We start from the raw sequence: 18,657 nt of genomic DNA on the forward strand, positions 1-18,657 counted from the left end.
TCCTCCTCCTCCTCATCATCAACCACAGAATTGTGAAAATCAAAGATACAAATTTCTAGTGATAAAATATCGTCTGGTGCACATACACAATGTTATGAGAGAGTAAATATTGGTATGAATACATGACTATATTATAATCATCTCGTTGAATAAAAACGAGATATGTGGAGCTGAAGTTTGGCAATATAAAATGTTTGAATACAGTATTCAAACATACTAACAGAACACAAGAAAAGCCCACAAAGCCAAACAAAATTAAGAAAAGATGAAAGATGCGAGTACAGTGTGCTGCCATTAAAATCTAGTCTGCGATTGTTGCAAACAAATATACATAATTTTTGTATATATGCCTCATTTAATACGTTGCAGAGGTGTACATATTTGTATTTAAATAAAAATAAAACTTCCAAATTTTACAATAACATGCGAACTGAGATATTATACGGAAGCTAAATAATTTGAGAATAGGACCGAAATAATACAAATAGGAGTTGCTCGAGATGTTAAATTTTACGATACTTCGAAGGATGTGGGTTACAGACATTTTCATCTACCCATTATTACCCTGTCATTGAATTAAATATAAAATTGAATATTATTTTATTTTTAAAAAAATAACTATAGTGAAAGATGCAAACAATGAAACCTAGACATGAAACAAAAATGTCACCCTGTATTTTTTTAATTACTGCAGTTACATATCACAGCTCCGGGAACTACTTCGAAAAGTTCATGTGTTGTACCTACTGCAAATCCACTATTAAGGTTGGTGTTCATCCTGTGACGATTTATAAATGAGATCGGATACGGACTTCGTTGAAGCCCCAATACTCTTATTGAAACACAAGCTCTTTGTTTTAGTTTGCTTAGAGTAGGAAATCTTTGACAAATGCTACTAATGTAAGAAAATTTCGCTGGATCTATAGTAGGTACAAAGTACTCCGCTGGTTATTGGATCTAAGGATCGTAAACTTTCCATATCCACATCAGCGTACACTCCACCATATTCGTAGAGAATAATATAACGCATGGCGTCAGCGCGTCGGATGTTCTCAGTATACCCGTCATAAGTTGGAAGCAAGTTACTGTGCTTGTCTCGCACAAGACAACGTGCTGCATGGTCTGTCCAAAACATATATTGCCATGTTGGATGAAATATAGACCAACTTCTCATCCAAATGGCGACTCTGCTGGAAAGTGCGCTATCTCTCCAAGTTTGATGAATTATTGATGATATTTTTTTAGAACATTTTGATGACGGATAATCTTCTTCGGCATTGATACCAAATGGGGAAAACTCCTCCACATCAAGTAATTCAAAGTCGACTGAACAAGCTTTCTTCGGTGGAAACGAGAATAAAACATAGTATATAAGTATTAATATCGTACAAATCAAAACTGCTATGCTCCACCTAGCCATGATACCTGGACAAAATAAACACGTCAACGTACTACTTTTCATTTTAGTGATCTCATGATATTCAACTTCTTCATAGCAACTAGATCACATATAAAAGTAACCTGTATTAACTGATAATTGCTTCTCTCTGTCTGTCTGTCCGTCTGTCTGTCTCTCTGTCTGTCCGTCTGTCTGTCTCTCTGTCTGTCTGTCTGTCTGTCTGTCTGTCTCTCTCTCTCTCTCTCTCTCTCTCTCTCTCTCTCTCTCTCTCTATATATATATATATATATATATATATATATATATATATATATATATATATATATATATATGATTTTTGATAGATTTGCAAAACGGTCATAATTGACAAAAAACACCATGCGTGCTCGATACTTCAGATTTGTTGGAAAGGATTTTTTTTTGCTAGTTGGAAATATAGTTCATAAGCAACTACTTTGTCTTTCTATATATAATGTGTGTTCTGTGTCTTGTGTTGTGTATTGTGTTTGTTTGTATTTTTAACGTAGATTTAGCAATTTTAGGTCATATAGCTACGATATCTGCAGTGTGGCAGTTTATAGCACTGGGAGATCATGCCGCAGACATGTAGCATCATGTCCTACCCATTTATATTATCCTGAGAACATGCCGACCATTCCTAACACTTACATCTTAATGCTGGGCACCAAGCGAATACCAGCAGCTCGAACCCGCGATCTCCCGCATCCGAGGCATACCCTATAACCAATTAGGCCAATGGAGCGGTAAAAAAGGTCGATATATATATATATATATATATATATATATATATATATATATATATATATATATATATATATATATATATATATATATATATATATATCTTAGAAAGAAATATACAATTTAATAATGTTATGATGATACAGAGAACGTTGGCATTAAACTCAATTTGGTCACACACACTTTCGCCAGGACTTGTATCCTTTTAATGGTTTTCAAAGTAGTAATAGATCCTATATATGGAACAAAACATATGCATTGATACTACCACAATAAATGCAAAAACGATGTAGAATTGTTAAATCATTCCTTGAAATCATACAAGTAAAAGATGTTCTAGTGTACTTATCTGTATATTTTTTAGATTCTCTTAATTGTCAAACCTTTTAAATATTAAAGAAAGCTATATGTCCTTTGAAATATAAATATACCGGATTTTCATCATGTCACCCCACAAAGTTAACTTTAATTTTCATGTTTTCAAGGTACGAAATGTTTTGTATGAATGATTTTTCTAATCGCTGAAATTCTTCTGTTAAGCATAACTAATTATTTAAAATGCGCTATTAGGTTTAGGTGGAGCTATAATCACAACGGAATCTGCTAGAACACACATATAGAGGTCGGTAATAAAAAGCTACAGACATGTTGACGATATCCAACAGAATTTCTTTTATATAAATTGCTATACATTAGAAATAGATTGTGGGATTTTAAAGTGTAAAGAATCCACATCGTATGATACAGTATGAACTATAATAGAACGCAAAATAAAAACGATTCCAACGTCCGTAGGATGTAATTAGTCGAGCAAAAGTTACAATATTTTTTTTGCGGTAACAGAACATAATTATCATTATGTTTTACAGTTGACATACACGATATTATATCTAGAAAAGTGAAAATATGCTCAGAATTTTAATGACATTTACGCCATATTTTCATCAGTTATTCCAGTTTTTTTAGCATAGAAAATATAAACGGGCATTAAACAAATAACATTTTTATTGGAATATTGTGATAGGACACGTAAAACTAATTTAACAAACGTGGTTGTCTTTATGTATTGTGTAGATCTTTATCTACTGGAAGGTATAGAAGCTATAAAACATTATATGGCATACTAATAAAACCCAATAATATTGTTCTATCATTAAAAGACGGGACTGTGAATGCTGCAAAGTGTACCGCCTAATCTAGAAATTTAGTTTTGTCGACCATCATCTTTAATCAATAGATTGGAGAGTTTGCATATTCATATTCACATAAAACATTGCTATATTTTAAAATATGATTCAAGATGAATTATGTTTTACTACGGCTGAATACGAGAAAAGAACGAGACTAATGCGAATAGAACTTGTTTGAGATTTAATAGACGAGAATAGTCCTAATTGATAATTTGGTGATATAACATAAGATTAAAAGGGCAAAATTTAAGTAACCAAAATGATTTTGATGTTACGTCGATGGATTTTCATCTGCCAGACATTTTATCTAGAGTAATGTTCTTAATTAAATATAAAATTGAAAATCTTGATCTTAAGATAAAATAATAAACAACAATGAAAGATGCAAATATTAAGAAGTAGAAATGAAACATATCACGTGGTTGAATTATATATTACAGCTGCAGGAACTGCGGTACGTCTTGCACCTACTGCAAACCAACTAGTAAAGTAGGCGTGTATCCAGTGATGATCTGTAAATGAGTTTTGATGAAATCCCGATATTCTTGTCGATGCAAAATCCATAGTAAAAGTCATATGGGTCATGTAAGATGGGTCATGTTTCTTTAATAGTGAGTTTTGAGTGATCTGCACAATAATTGTCATAACAAAATTTCCAGACGAAACTTATCGATCGCTATGGACCTTTAGAATGGTAGTTCAGTGTTAAACTGGATCAAGAATTTGGATGGAAATATTATCAGTTCAGGTGGAATCAGTGTAAAGTCGCGTGAACAAGAAGTCGCTTGCATCTTCCTTTATCTCCCGTATGGATGTTCCGTTAAGAATGGGATAGAGGAGTAACATACATTTTTTGTATGTTCATTTTATTTTTAACTTGTACATATGCCATTGCATCAAAATTATAATTGGGCATAATGTTAAATGTAACTAGCATAAATCTGTAGTGAAAACCACGTTTCCACTGTCTCGTGTAAAGGAATATATTTGTATGAGGAAATATATATTATGTACGAATTATATATATAGTATATATATGCTATTACATAACCTCCATTTCTCCTGCGGTTTTTCCCAGGCTTTTTGTATAAATGTTTGTTTGTAGTACGTGTATAAACAGTAGGCGCTTTCCCAGTTATATCATATTTTGCGGTATAAACGGGTTTAAATGGGATCACCTCACTTGGGTGACTGCGTCTAAGAATGTTATCACTGAATTAGCCATTAGGCATTTCTCGACCAATTTATATAATAATCATCAATGGCATTTTGATAGACCGGGAGCGAAATAAAGTAAATAAACGCAATTTAAAGGTACGTTGAATCACATTCTCCAAAATGACACCCGAAGCTGTAAAAGTGACCTTTGTGAGTTGTACTATACACGGGTACACAGTTTTCTATCAGAGCTGTTAAAATTGCTTGTGATAAGTATCGTCTGTTAAGAAAGGTTGAAACATGCTACATATAAATGTTTTCAGCTTCAAACAATATATTATTCCAAACATTGTTGTAAACGTTTTCATAAAATAACCAAGATGATGAGTCCTTGATTGGTTTTGCCCAGCAGTATCAGCCGGTCGTTAGAGAAATAATGACTACGACACACTGATGCACAGTGGTCAGGCTGATCCAAACACGAGGATATGGCTAATTGCGCATGTCTTTCCAACAATAAATTAAGTACCAATGTCTATATAAAAGAAATTGTTAAAGTGAATCTTTCAGAACATTTAAATGCATAGAAAACTTCTATTTCAAAATTCAAAATTGTTGACCACGAAATTTGACTAACTCTTGAAAGATGTATCTTTTAAAAAATAAATTCTGACTAAAATCATTGAACTTATCATTGTTAGAGAAATTTAAACTTTGATCTAATTTAAACAAGATGTAATCCGAAATGAGATGTTAATGTGGAGGTGTAAGCAAAAGATTTTCCTTTCATATTTCAAGAGTGTTTTATTACAAACTAATTACTGTAATGATGTAAACATGTTGCATTTATACATAAATAATTCTAAACATCAAAACATTATTATAAAGGCAATGGGTAATTTTACATTTTCACGAAATATATCGTTTATGTACATTCGATTATTCAGAAAGAACTATTGTCCCATGTCGGCGAAATTTAGAGAAAGGGATAAACAAGTTTTATATTTGTTTTAGCTGAAATGACGCGTATCAAGACAAGATGTTGTTCTAGTAATTAACACCTTTAAGATCACCAAAACGACAACCGCTATATTTTGTTTGTTCAGAAAATCCATGTTTTATCAAATGTAGAAGCTGTATTTTCTAAACTCAGCTCACAAATAGGCAACATTGCAATACTCATTCTAAAAATGAAATATTCAATAGTTTGTATATTATATAGAAACTGTATTGCTAATTAGGAGGCGCTAAAAGTTCAAGTGAAATATATATGCTTAACATAACATCTGTATCAAACATAGGATTGACATGAATTCTGAAATGCCTGTTTAAAACAAATATTAGACACTATTTTTGAAATAGCACTTTTTAAAAATGTCAACTCGAGAAGAACAATTTTCAGAATAGTTCAGAATCGTGATGAAAGATGTTTTTCTGGCAATGACACGTGCAAGCCATGAAAGAATTGAAACCAGCATTTTATACGACATACGTATTATTATTCATTGGTTTCCATTTGATGAATTACTTCAGATTACAGCTTCACAGTATCATATGTGGAAGACTAGATTTCGGTCTCCACCTGATAATAAAATGGAGAAAAATTAAAACTGAATGCATTAGTCATCGAAAATTATTAAGGATTATATTGCAGTATTATTCTACTTGCAATGCAAAGACATGCATAAAATATTTTTATTAAATGGGGAACAGATGTTTGGTGACATAATTGCTCTTTCCCGAACGAACCCAATACGGCAAGAAACAATCTGTATAATGAGCATGTAAGGATTATACCTGGTGCAGAGGTAAAGTGCTTGACTGCCTCCTCAAGTGCTTCCTGTTGATTCCTCTTTCACTACCTCTTTATTTCTGTTTTTATTTCTCTTGTTATCGATCCAACTATTTGAATTTGCTTACAAATAAAAGCTGAAAGTTGTTTTTAAATACTCTATTTCAACTGGTTGCTTACACGTGACACTACTTACGGAGAGAGAGAGAGAGAGAGAGAGAGAGACAGAGAGAGAGGGAGCAATGAAAATGGCAATATCGAGAAGAAAAAACCTTAATCTAAGAATTTAAAATGTATATGCGTCCTTTATGAGTGCTGTTGATCATCAACATCGGGCGAGACGGTCTGATAAAGCTGCTTCATTGTTTTCAATTGCTTTTTGGCGGGTGAGGGGTGGCATTCTGGCCAGACTACCTTAGAAAGTTTGCGCTAAACATATAAATGCGCAAAACGTTGCAAATGAGAGAATTGGTATAACAGGCAAATATATACTTAATTGATAAATTGTGTCAAAAATTAAGATAGTTTTATATGTCATTTATGTACATTGCATTGTACGTTTATTCATCGTAATTTCACAATGTAATATTCATAACTTCTTTAAATGAAATAATGCAAGTGAATCATCTGTGTTTATGATTATGAATGTACCGCGCTTATTTACGAGACCAAAAGAGAGACAAAATCAAATCATGTATACTATCCTGAATGCTTGTTTAATACAGATACGATGCAGGTATTTTTCTTTGAAGACCAACAATTGTTCTAAGCTCTAGATGAACTCCAGCAAGCCGATGAATTAATCTTTTAAAATATAAAGTACATAATATTTTCCTCCAGTCTATTGAGCTGAAGATATGTTTAAATAACCTGACATACGGTTTGCCAGCAATATTTGTATAGTACGTACTGGTTGTGTAATTATATATGTTGTATAATGTATTCACAATAAAGAGTTAGACCAAAATTTACATTACACTATATTTTAAATATTTATCGAAAACCGGATAATTAAATACGTATTATGCCTGTTTTTATTATTTCCTGCTCGGTAATGTGTCCTTTTGCATCTGACTTCATTTTTCAAATCAATTTGGAAAACAAAACATTATTAAAACCGATCTGTCAATTGAAAATGCGTGCACTTGAATAATATCTTTTTCAAAGAATCAGTTCACTATCGCATTGCATGTATGTTCTTGTGCTACTTCGTTCAAAAGGAAATACTTTAGCAGTTCTTTAAATATATACTTAAATAATAATTAACTGCGTGAAAGTGGTTATTCATATTATTAAAGCTAATTTATTAGAGATAATTATATGAGATTTAATGTCTACCGATTCTATATATCAGAATAAAAAAGGTGGCATAACAAACTTAACAAAGAACACAGGTGATATTTAAATGGGAGTAAATTTCAAAGTATCTGTACCAGCAAATGTGTATGAATGTATAGAACAGTATTAAAATAATCACAGAATAATATGAGTTTACAAATAAGAACGTTTGCCAAAATATATATCCTAACAGTCTGCGTTGTCAAGAGATGTTGTATGTATATATGTCGCCATTGCACACATTTGCATTGTATCATGAGTAGCTTTGCTACAGATTGCTACTTAACAAGAGATTGGACGAAACTGTTCACAGAGACACATAACTATTAATTATCTCCTGGTGTGTTAGATATCGTGTGGGCCGACGAAATGGCTACATTCATTGGAAAATTGATAAATTCCTCGTTTTTCCCGTTTCAGCTCAGGAAATCATATATCTTACAGATGGGTACTCTTTTACTACTTTTATCCTCCTTACTTTTGGCGGGAAAATTAAATATCTATCTATCTGCAGCAGACACTGAATATCAGCCATTATGGAAAAGAACAGATACATACGGTTATTTTGGATTTACGCTTTTGTTTTCTTTGAAACTTTTGCCGTTTTTGTCTTTACCCTTTGCAGTCATGAATATATTCTCATTATTAGTGACGAATGTATGGCCTGACCCGCCAAAGCTTGAGGTACGATTGCCAGACATTCCTTTTATATGCTTTCGTGTCGTAACACGAGGTTTGTATAAAAGCCTGGTAGCCAAATGCCTTGAAAGAAATATAGAAACCTGTCAGAGAATAGGTCTGGAAAAATTCAAGTTTGAGATTGTGACGGATATTCGCTTAGATTTAAGAACCTCGATGTTTATTCGGGAAATTGTGGTTCCAAATGATTATACGACGAGGAATAGTTCGTTATATAAAGCACGCGCACTACACTATTGTCTAGAAAATAAAATAAATATGCTCTCCAACGATGACTGGATCGTACATCTTGACGAGGAAACTATTCTGACCGAAGAATCTGTTATTGGTTTGGCGAACTTTGCTGCCAATAACACTGGAGGAATTGGCCAGGGGGTCATCACTTATGCTAATGATGGAATAGTAAATTGGATTACAACTTTAGCGGATAGTGTTCGTGTTTCGATTGACATTGGTTTAATGAAATTCTGCTTACAAAAACTTCACCGGCCATTGTTTGGACTGAAAGGATCATACATAATCATAAAGTTATCAGCGGAGAAAGATATAGGTTTCGATTTTGGTCCACGGGGGAGTATAGCTGAAGACATTTACTTTGCCTTATTAGCATGGACAAAAGGATATAAATTTCATTTTGTAGAAGGTGAAATGTGGGAGAAGAGTCCATTTACCATAGTCGACTACATAAAGCAGAGAAAACGGTGGTTTGTTGGACGAATGTACACATTATTGAGCCCAAATGTTCCTGTAAAATATAAACTTTTTTTGATTCCCACAGATCTTAGCTGGTTACTTTTGACTTTAAACTTGTCAAATTCTCTTGTCTCATTATTGTTCCCAATGCAGACACCAAATGTTGTCATTAGTATCACTTCTATGATAGTAGGTGTCATGATTTTTCTCTTTGCCTTTGGATCCATAAAATCATTTAGTCTAAAAAGGTACGGATTTTGGAAGAAAACCATCATTTGTGTATGTACCATTGTAATTATACCATTTGCTGCTTGTCTTGATGGCATTGCATCTTTGTATGGATTTTGTGGAAGGCTTGATGATGGATTTTACATAGTGAGGAAAGACAAAGACCTACTTGTAAAGATTAATCGTGCAGAGTGTTTAGTTTAGAAATAAACACGCCCGTCATATCTAAAAATATGAACAGTTTTAAGCAAGAAAAGCATGAGGGATAATTGAATGTTACTATATATATATATATATATATATATATATATATATATATATATATATATATATATATATATATATATATATATATATATATTGTGAAATTGTGAAGCTTTAACATTTTGCAGTTTTACCGAGTAACAACTTGTAAACATAAAAATGTTGCAAAACAGTTTAAAACTAACCTAAATTGCAAAATGAACATATATGTCTTTCGTATAATTTCCTTCTCTTGAAAAGGTGACGCAGACAGCACTATCAAAACACCTCAGTGTGATTCTTTTATTATTAGTAGTAATAATATTATTCAGGCATGCTTTCCTGAAACTTAACTGATCCACATGCAGATTAAGTTCTATGCTTTCATGCACGTATTCATTAGCATCTTTATCCTAAGTTTGTTTAGTTTGTTTTGTTACTTAGCCAGTAGATGGACTGATTTAATAAAAATAGTTTTCAATTTATTATGCATTATCAAAGATGCTGCTTATTTTCATTTTTGCATGTCTAGTTTGAAACGAAATAAAATTCCATTACTAATTTTTGGAAAACGAGAAATATAGACTTTTCAACAAATATGTTGACCTAGGCTTTTTATATGTGATACACTTCCAGTTTATCGATACATCATATAGTCTAAGATTTGCCCAACATACTTATTTTTCGTTTAATAGGTTCTTTATTGCTGATTACACCCTATAATCTGTCCGACCACTGTTTCTATTATCCTCGATTTAAATTATTTTTACGTTTTGCTCATAAGGTGCGATTAATTCGTATAAACTTGCATTGATCTATAGAACAAGATTACGATTTATGCAATACGAGAACGTTTCAAATTTCATAATTAACACTATTCAAATCGTACTCGGCATTCTAATGAGTAAAATTATTTTCTCATTTTATAAGGATTAAATGCAAATTTTGTCACAGCAGTCGTCAATTCTTAACAACTGAAATGAATCTTTATTGGTCAAACTGTTCACCTTTCTATAGTCTGTGCACAAGCGGAAAGTAATTTCTGGTGTCGGTACAATTGTACATGGCGAACTCTAGTCAGTTTTACTAGGTTCTATGAAAGCATTCTCTAGCAAATACTGAATTTATTTTGTCATGTTTGAGAGGCATTATCCGGATGTTGATTCACAGGTGTGGAATCTACAATTTCAACTATATTGTAGATTTTATTTGTTCGTGTAGAAACATCTGGAAACAAGTGTTCATTTGCAAGTAATAACTATTTTAGTTCATTCTTTTCTTGCGGCTGCTGATGTAAAAGTTTCTGGTCCAGAATATTCACATTTTCTGAATTGCGAAGATTGGTTACACCAAAGTCACTAAAGTCCGATTGCATTCCATCGCTTAAATCCTCACTGTTTGGGACAAGTAGAACTAAATTGACTGCAGGATTAACCTGGCTATCTCTATCAACATGCCGGCACTCTTGTAATATATTTACATCTCATGAGTCCTAATATTGTAATCTATCTACTTACGTTCTTTCAAACTTTGTAAGGATGATTGCTGCTAAAAGAAAATTTTGAAGATCGATCAAGAGAGACAGAACTTTGTAGCTAGGCTGAAACGTTCTTTCCTTTATAGTTCTGTCATACCTTAATTTCACATTTGACTTGGTCTGAGGTAAGGGACCAACACAGTCTACTATTTTGTTTACTAAATGGCTTCTCAAATGCAGGAATAAGTTACAGATGAGCCTCATGCATATCCTGATTGAGTTTTTCTATTTGACATGTATGACAAGATCTACAGATAGAAATGATTAAAGATCTTGTGATCAGTCCTATTAATCCATAAATGATCAGCAAAAGTAGTTTCATGAGATAAACTAAGAAGATCCTGTCTGTACGACTTTGGAACTACAACTTGATAGTTCACTGATCGCTCGTGAGCAGCAGATGGATCAGATGGTCTCTATTTTATCATAAGGGCCCCATTTTTAACAAAATAACAAACTGGTACTTCTGTAGTTTCAATTTCACTAATAGCCCTATGAAACAAACAAGAGCTATAAGGATCTTTTTCCTATTTGACGACAAGTAATTGTCATTTGTCACTCGGATTATAATGAAGAGAATGATGACCAAAAGAAGGATATCCGTGATTAATACATTTTGATTTATCCGTTCCTGATCAACATCGTTGCAAGAGCTTTCTTTGCCATAGCTCTAGTAACTGCAGAAGATGGGTTTATTAATATGGGATTTCTTTTTCAATAGGATCGACGTTTTGATCCAAAAAAGGCTTGTCACTTACAAGTGGATTAACCACAACTTTATCTGCAGCTGGGTCATTGACAAGCAATAAGTGAATATCCTCGATGTGTAAAGAATATCACGGGTCCAGGGACTGAGCCTGATGACAAATTTACACAACGGCGAGGAACGTTATCAAAGCCGCACTCTACTCAATAAATAAGAACACGCTCATTAGTAGAAAACTTCTCAGAAAAAGGCAAAGTACATTATAATAAAAGACTCTGAGAAGCCCACGTGTCCCTTAAACTTTTAATATGGACAGATAATGAAGAGATACTGACTTCTGATCAGTCTTATCAGAAACTTAATTCCTAAACATTGTGCCAGATTGGGATCTGGAAGTGTTAGTATCAGACTGAAATAGTTTTCTTTACCAGAAATCGGCTGAGTGAAAGACTTACCGATGAAACGAACTTTATGAGATAAGAAAAACTTGTCAGTTGTACGAGCAACATTTTCTAAATTTTCGACCTTTTTCATCAAGGTAGTCTAAACATTAGTATGTACTCAGTTCTTAAGCACTTCAACTAATACTAGTTGTCTGTGATTTTCGTATTCTTGACAACTTGTCTTGGCTAGCCACACATATTAAATAATTGCTCTTCTTCCCTTTTTGCAACTGCAATTGCATTTGTCTCTCTCATATTTCTCCAGTTGGATTTTGTTTCTTCATTATGTAGCTGCATTTGTCTTTCTTCTTTCTAACGCTGTAGCTCTCTTAGCTCAATTTCATTCTGGTATTTTAATTTAATTTCTATACCTTTTGAGTTAGAGCCAGATAGAGATTTGCTAATCAAGTCCATAGTACTTTGATCCAAAATGTTCTTTTCTACCAAATACTGTACCGAAATATTTTTTATTTCTTCCATCGTTAAAGAAAAATTTGCCTCAGAAAGATTATATTTTCGGGCAAGCTTTAGCAATTCAGCCTTTCTCAAGGAGTCAGATTGTTCCTGGTTAGGATTTAAAATAAAGTTCTCCATTTAAGATGATATTGTAAAAGTTCGTAGGTTTCACTACAGATTTTTAAATGTTAAATAATACATGGGACTTAAACATTCCAAAACAAAGTAATTTCAAATTTGAAAAAGATAGATTTGCAAACTATTTTCTGAAATTCGTATCCCAAGGTCGACCCTCCAATTTTATATTACGACTACTCCTGGTCTTAAACTAAGTAATAGAAAAGAGTGAGAAGCAACAAATCTTGTACAATTCAACAAATAATTTATTTCCATAGAATACAAAGTGAAAAAATGTTAAAAAACTTACTGTATTGCGAAATAAATCCCAAATTATCCTATAATTTCTAACACAAGTCTTGATGATTAATGTTCTAATGAAACTTTATTCAAAATGAATCTAACGCTGGAAGTGTTGATGTACCTATGATGGCATGTATCGTGGTGATGTGCCAACAGTAGTTTCTTGGATCACATTAATAATATCCAAAACTATATCCTTATTTGAATTTCACTATAAATTGAATTTTTTATCTCAAAGAATGTTATATTTGAGCACTTTGTATTAACAGAGGTACCACTTGACTTAAACAAGTTGAATAAACAAAGTCCAGCCCAAACGAAATACTGGATACAACAATAATACAACTGATTCTGATCAGATCTTACAACATAAATGAATAATGTCTAGATAAAAAAGACTATATAGTCCTATACTTAATCTCAGGTCACTATTAGCATTTTCTAAACAATTTATTACTTAATGGAAAATTTCTTTCTGGAAGGTTTCAAATGTTTGCAGCGTTAAAGTTTAGTTATAATTAGAAGGTCTGTTACCACAATTATACTATAAAATATTATAAACAACAGGTAGACCCGTCATTTCTTGAGGAATTTTCAATGTTCTGGACTCACATTGAAATAAACATGTTGTTTACAACCAAAATCAACGATTCAGATTAGGTAGAAAATGAACTTGATTTTGGACAAGGTCAAGGCCAAAATACAATTATCATTGGCGTATAATGAAATTAAAAAAAATAATCAGCAAACGATGCAAATTAAATATACATATCATCACTGAACTGTATTGCTATTTTAAACTACTTAACAATGGACAGTTCAATTTGTATTTTTTCCAACAGTTTAACCGCGTTAGACTACGAAACAGACGAATCAAAATTAAAATACATATCTGAGGAGGCGATTGTAAAAATCTGGTTCCTTAACAGTTTAATTCAAGAGTGACAAAATAGAGTTTGAATATGCAGATCACTGTTTACTATGTTCACAAATTTTAGACTTTGCTAGTTTAGAACAAAATTCGTGTTTTTCAGCATTGTGGTGTTTTCAACTGCATACAACGTTTCCTTTAAAATACTTGTAAAGATTTTATATCGGGACCAGATACATGCACTGGAGGAAATCTCTATATCCGATGAAAACGAACCATTACAAGAGTTTTATTGTTTGTATTTCTATCGTTCATTACACTAATATGAAATGTTGTCTAATGTGCACTATTACAAGAATATTGTAAGTTGTACATGTGTTTGCCCATAATTAAGTTATAATCTCTTTCACAAAGCACAGCTTTATAGGGAGACTTTATGTAAATTATCTTTTTGTTACAAATCTAAAAGAAATTGATAATTTAATGTTAATAAGTTTCATGTTGAAATTAAAGCTTGAAAAAGGATGATTAGAGTGCATAAAAGGGTCTCTCTCATATTTCTGAAATCATTCTAAAGTCAGTTAACATTTTGAAAAGCCACACAACAATTTGTGACGATAAAGAGCTTATTAAAATGGAAAATGAATGATGAATTTGAAAACGTTGCTCAACTAAGTAATGCTGATGAAAAGAATAAATAGAGGGACGGGTAATGCCTCGCCAACCTTTATAACTATTTAAGGGTTAGACCTTAAATCTTTATAACTATTTAAGGGTTAGACCTTAAATATACATTAATAGCTACTCTATAAATCTATATTAATTAGAAAAGTTTTTTAAACAGAAGTTTTACTGTGTTGTTAACATAATTGCGGCAAATTGTAAATTTTATAGAACCATGAATGAACATTGAATGAATGAAAAAACAAACGTAAAACGTATTAGCAATATAAAAATACAAATCTGTATGAAAAAGATTGTTCAACAATTAAGGACCTTTAAAAAAATAAAGATTTATCTTTCCTTATGCGTTTTTGATGATAATTTATAAGAGTGAGAACACGGTTTTTTCGTGGGTTAACATATCATAGAAGAAACAATGCTTTCGATCTTTTTAATTCATTTTACAATCAGTCGCGCTAACAGTTTAATGGCCCGTTAAATTATTTGTGTCACAACATTGTATAACACAGTGATAGCTTTCCTAAATAGAACTATAAAAGCATTGATTTTCAACACATAATGAACCCTTATGTCAACGGAAATGATCAGTGTATGCAACTTATGAATATAGATGAGTGATATATGTCCCTATCACCAGATATGATCAATGTATGGAATATTTCAACATATATGATATAATATATTAAGAACCAAAAAATGTATTAACGTTTAGTGTAGGAGAAAAGACAGAAATAAGGAGCAATGTTATCTTATAGTAACGATCTTTGAAGTTCAACTTAACCCTATTTAATTGGATTATTTTCTTATTTGGGGAAAATTACGATAGTTGACTGCAAGGTTTAGAATACGCGATCTTTGTAAAGCAATAAAGACTGATCTTGTTCCTTGATTATATTTATTTATTGCATAAAACTGTTAGACTTTCCTATTTTAGATAAAATTTCATGTGAAATAATATCTGTGTGCGTTTTTATTTTGGAAAATGTCTCTTTCGATATTTATGGTAAGGCGTTCGGAATGAGATTAAAACACCAAAGTAGAAAACTTTTCTTGTATCCAATGGTAAAAGACCATCGCAAGAGATAACATCTTGGAACTTTTCATCATTCATGCCACATGCACAGATATTGTGGCCTTACTATCCCTAAAGTAAATATATTACCGTCTGTATGTCTTTTTCCGAACGTTTAGATTGATAACACCTTTAAATAAATCAGAGAATTTCAAACTGGATTCTTTTGGAAAATTTTACATGCCAAAAAAAAGAGAGGAACATTTGAATTATTTAATTTGTAAGATATCAAATACTCAGAAGGTTTAGGCTGACACTAAACAAATTGATGGAAATTAATATGGTTGTAGGCTGTTTTGCGGCACAAAAGTAATATATTTTGTACTCAGCGACACTCTATGGCAGCAATGATCGGATGGGTAGGGTTCGAATCCACATCTCTCAAGTCACGAGTCATCGGCTGGTGATTAGCTTTAATTCCGTGTATAAGTTCAATGTAAGAGAATACTTTTTCCATTGACAGTTAGAAAGAAATACACGCATATTTCAGTTTGTCTTCTCTTAGTATCGTGGCCAAGTGGTGTAAAACTCTCGCCTTTACCGATTACTGCCATCCTAACTCTGACTGCGTGGGTTCGAGTCTCGCCATCGGCCAATGTGGGTATGTGAAAGGCTGCCAGTAGCCTCCCTTGCGTCAGTGGTTCTTATCGGGGTTTTCCCCGGTTCTTCTTTCATCAGTTATATAGTGGCGAACTTGTATATCGTATCTTGTTGGATACATTATATTAGTTACATATACAAGTCTTCAACTGATAATATATATATATATATATCGATCGAACTAGAGAAAAGAGCTTTTATTTCAGCTTCCTTCCCCACAAAAGAAAGCTGCTTTTGTTATAAGCTATATGAATATGTAACAGAGAAGGTTTGATTTTGTGGGGTTTAACGCCATTTTCAGCACGCGATAGGCTATGCAGAAGGATAAGCGAATAATATAAACGTTTTACAAGAGATTTAGGCTGCACTGTATTTTAAGCTATGTGTATGTTTCGGCTAGTGGCCTACAATGATAATAAAAATTATTATTATTATTAATTTATTATTATTATTATTATTATTGGTGTTGTTATTATTGATGATGATGATGTTTGTTCTCTTCTAGTCCGTGTTCAACTTCTTACTGTTATTCTTGCAAACTAGAAGCAAATCTTGGACAAATAGATAAATATCGAAGTGATATTTGAATGCTTTTTGTAAGGATTATATTTGATTCTGTTTCTTTCTTTTACCAGTAGGTTAATACAGCTGTATGATTTCATATGCAGATCGTAATGGGCTATCACTGTATTGTGAATCTCAACTATAAAATATTATTGTACTATAAGACCGTTATTCTGTTTTTTGTGGTTTTTATTTCGTTTTCTTTCCTCTTCAACTATACGACTTCCAAAATCTCATTGCGTACCTACCCAGCTACGCACCTAACTACCTACCTACCTTCGTACATACATTAGTTGGTACATACGTATGCTCACAAGCACTTAAGTAAAATTATCTCGCATGAAAAGATTTACATATTGATATTCCATCTTTATATTTATATTTATAGAAAGTTGATTTTAATTCATTGGGATGAAGCCATCAATAAGGATTGTTACTTTTCTGGTAAGTTCATATTTACCCTGAATCCATATTCAAGGAACGTTTCAATTTGAGTGTACAGACCAATACAATGCTTGATATTTGATAATTCGCAAATTGATTTACGTACACAAGACTTATTTTTGTTTCTTAAATCGGTTCCAGGACCATCTTAGATATGATTTTTTTCTCCAATCATTAAATATATATGATTTATCAACCGTTAAATAAATATGACATAGTTATCAGCAATTAAATAGATATGACATATGTATCAACCATTAAAAAGATATTACATATGTATCAACCATTAAATAGATATGACATATATATCAACCATTAGATAGATATGACATATTTATCAGCCATTAAATAGATATGACATATGTATCAGCCATTAAATAGATATAACATATTTATCAAGCTCTTCATGGAGACTGCAGCGAACGTCAGGTGTTTTGTGAATGCGTGTTACGGACAAAACTTCAGGTGTTTTGTGAATGCGTGTTACGGACAAAACTTCAGGTGTTTTGTGAATGCGTCTTATTGACAAAACGTCAGGTGTTTTGTGAATGCGTGTTACAGACAAAACATCGGGTGTTTTGTGAATGCGTGTTACGGACAAAACGTCAGGTGTTTTGTGTATGCGTGTTACGGAAAAAACCAGTGTTTTGTGAATGCGTGTTACGGACAAAACTTTTTAAATAACAAATTAAATGATTTTAACAGTATCTCTTTTAGATCTGACATGACATAAATATGGGTTTATTTTGCTGCTGATCATCTTTTACCGTTTCCTTAATAATGTGAGTACAAATGAGATGCATGTAGCCATTTGCGTTTTCAATTTTCTGGATAGATTTACATGAATCAATTTTCATGCATTTGAATCTTCTGTTCGAGCCTTTTATCAAGGGTGACTTGTATAAAAGTTATTGTAAGAGAATGTAAAGGTAAAAATTCGTAATTACGTATTTCATTTCTCAATCAAAGGCAACAGTGTGTAAAGTGTTGTTGATTTTTATAGATATCCATATTAGGGGATGGCTAGCAATGTGAGCAAAGAACCGCAAACGTGTAAACCTGTCGATATCTGTGACAAGTTACTTTGTTCTGTGTCTGATCTCTTCATTCAGGATATGTAGTATGCATATGGCACGGATAATGTTGAGGCGCCATTGATCACAAACATTAAGCTTTTTAATCATCGCCGCTCTTAGCGTTCTGTACCGTACAGGACGACTAGTAGAATTGATGCATTATACAGGCGTATCTTTTTAACAAGGACTGCTCTTTGAGCGCTAGACTATCTTCCCATGGGCATCATGCAGGCACAAGCGATTTCGATGCAACACCTAATCCCTGATATGTACGCGAGTCCA

General features: G+C 32.6%; 2 pseudogenes; one reads left to right on the plus strand and one right to left on the minus strand.

The window, feature by feature from the left end:
* Positions 1 to 681: 681 nt before the first annotated feature.
* Positions 682 to 1,420, minus strand: LOC149775173 (uncharacterized; annotated as a pseudogene).
* Positions 1,421 to 7,957: 6,537 nt separating this feature from the next.
* LOC149775174 (glycolipid beta-1,4-mannosyltransferase egh pseudogene) lies at positions 7,958 to 9,501 on the plus strand (annotated as a pseudogene).
* The last annotated feature ends 9,156 nt before the right edge of the window (positions 9,502 to 18,657 follow it).

Source organism: Sinohyriopsis cumingii, chromosome 19 (genome assembly GCF_028554795.1).
Source record: "Sinohyriopsis cumingii isolate HCF-2022 chromosome 19, ASM2855479v2, whole genome shotgun sequence".
Taxonomy (NCBI): domain Eukaryota; kingdom Metazoa; phylum Mollusca; class Bivalvia; order Unionida; family Unionidae; genus Sinohyriopsis; species Sinohyriopsis cumingii.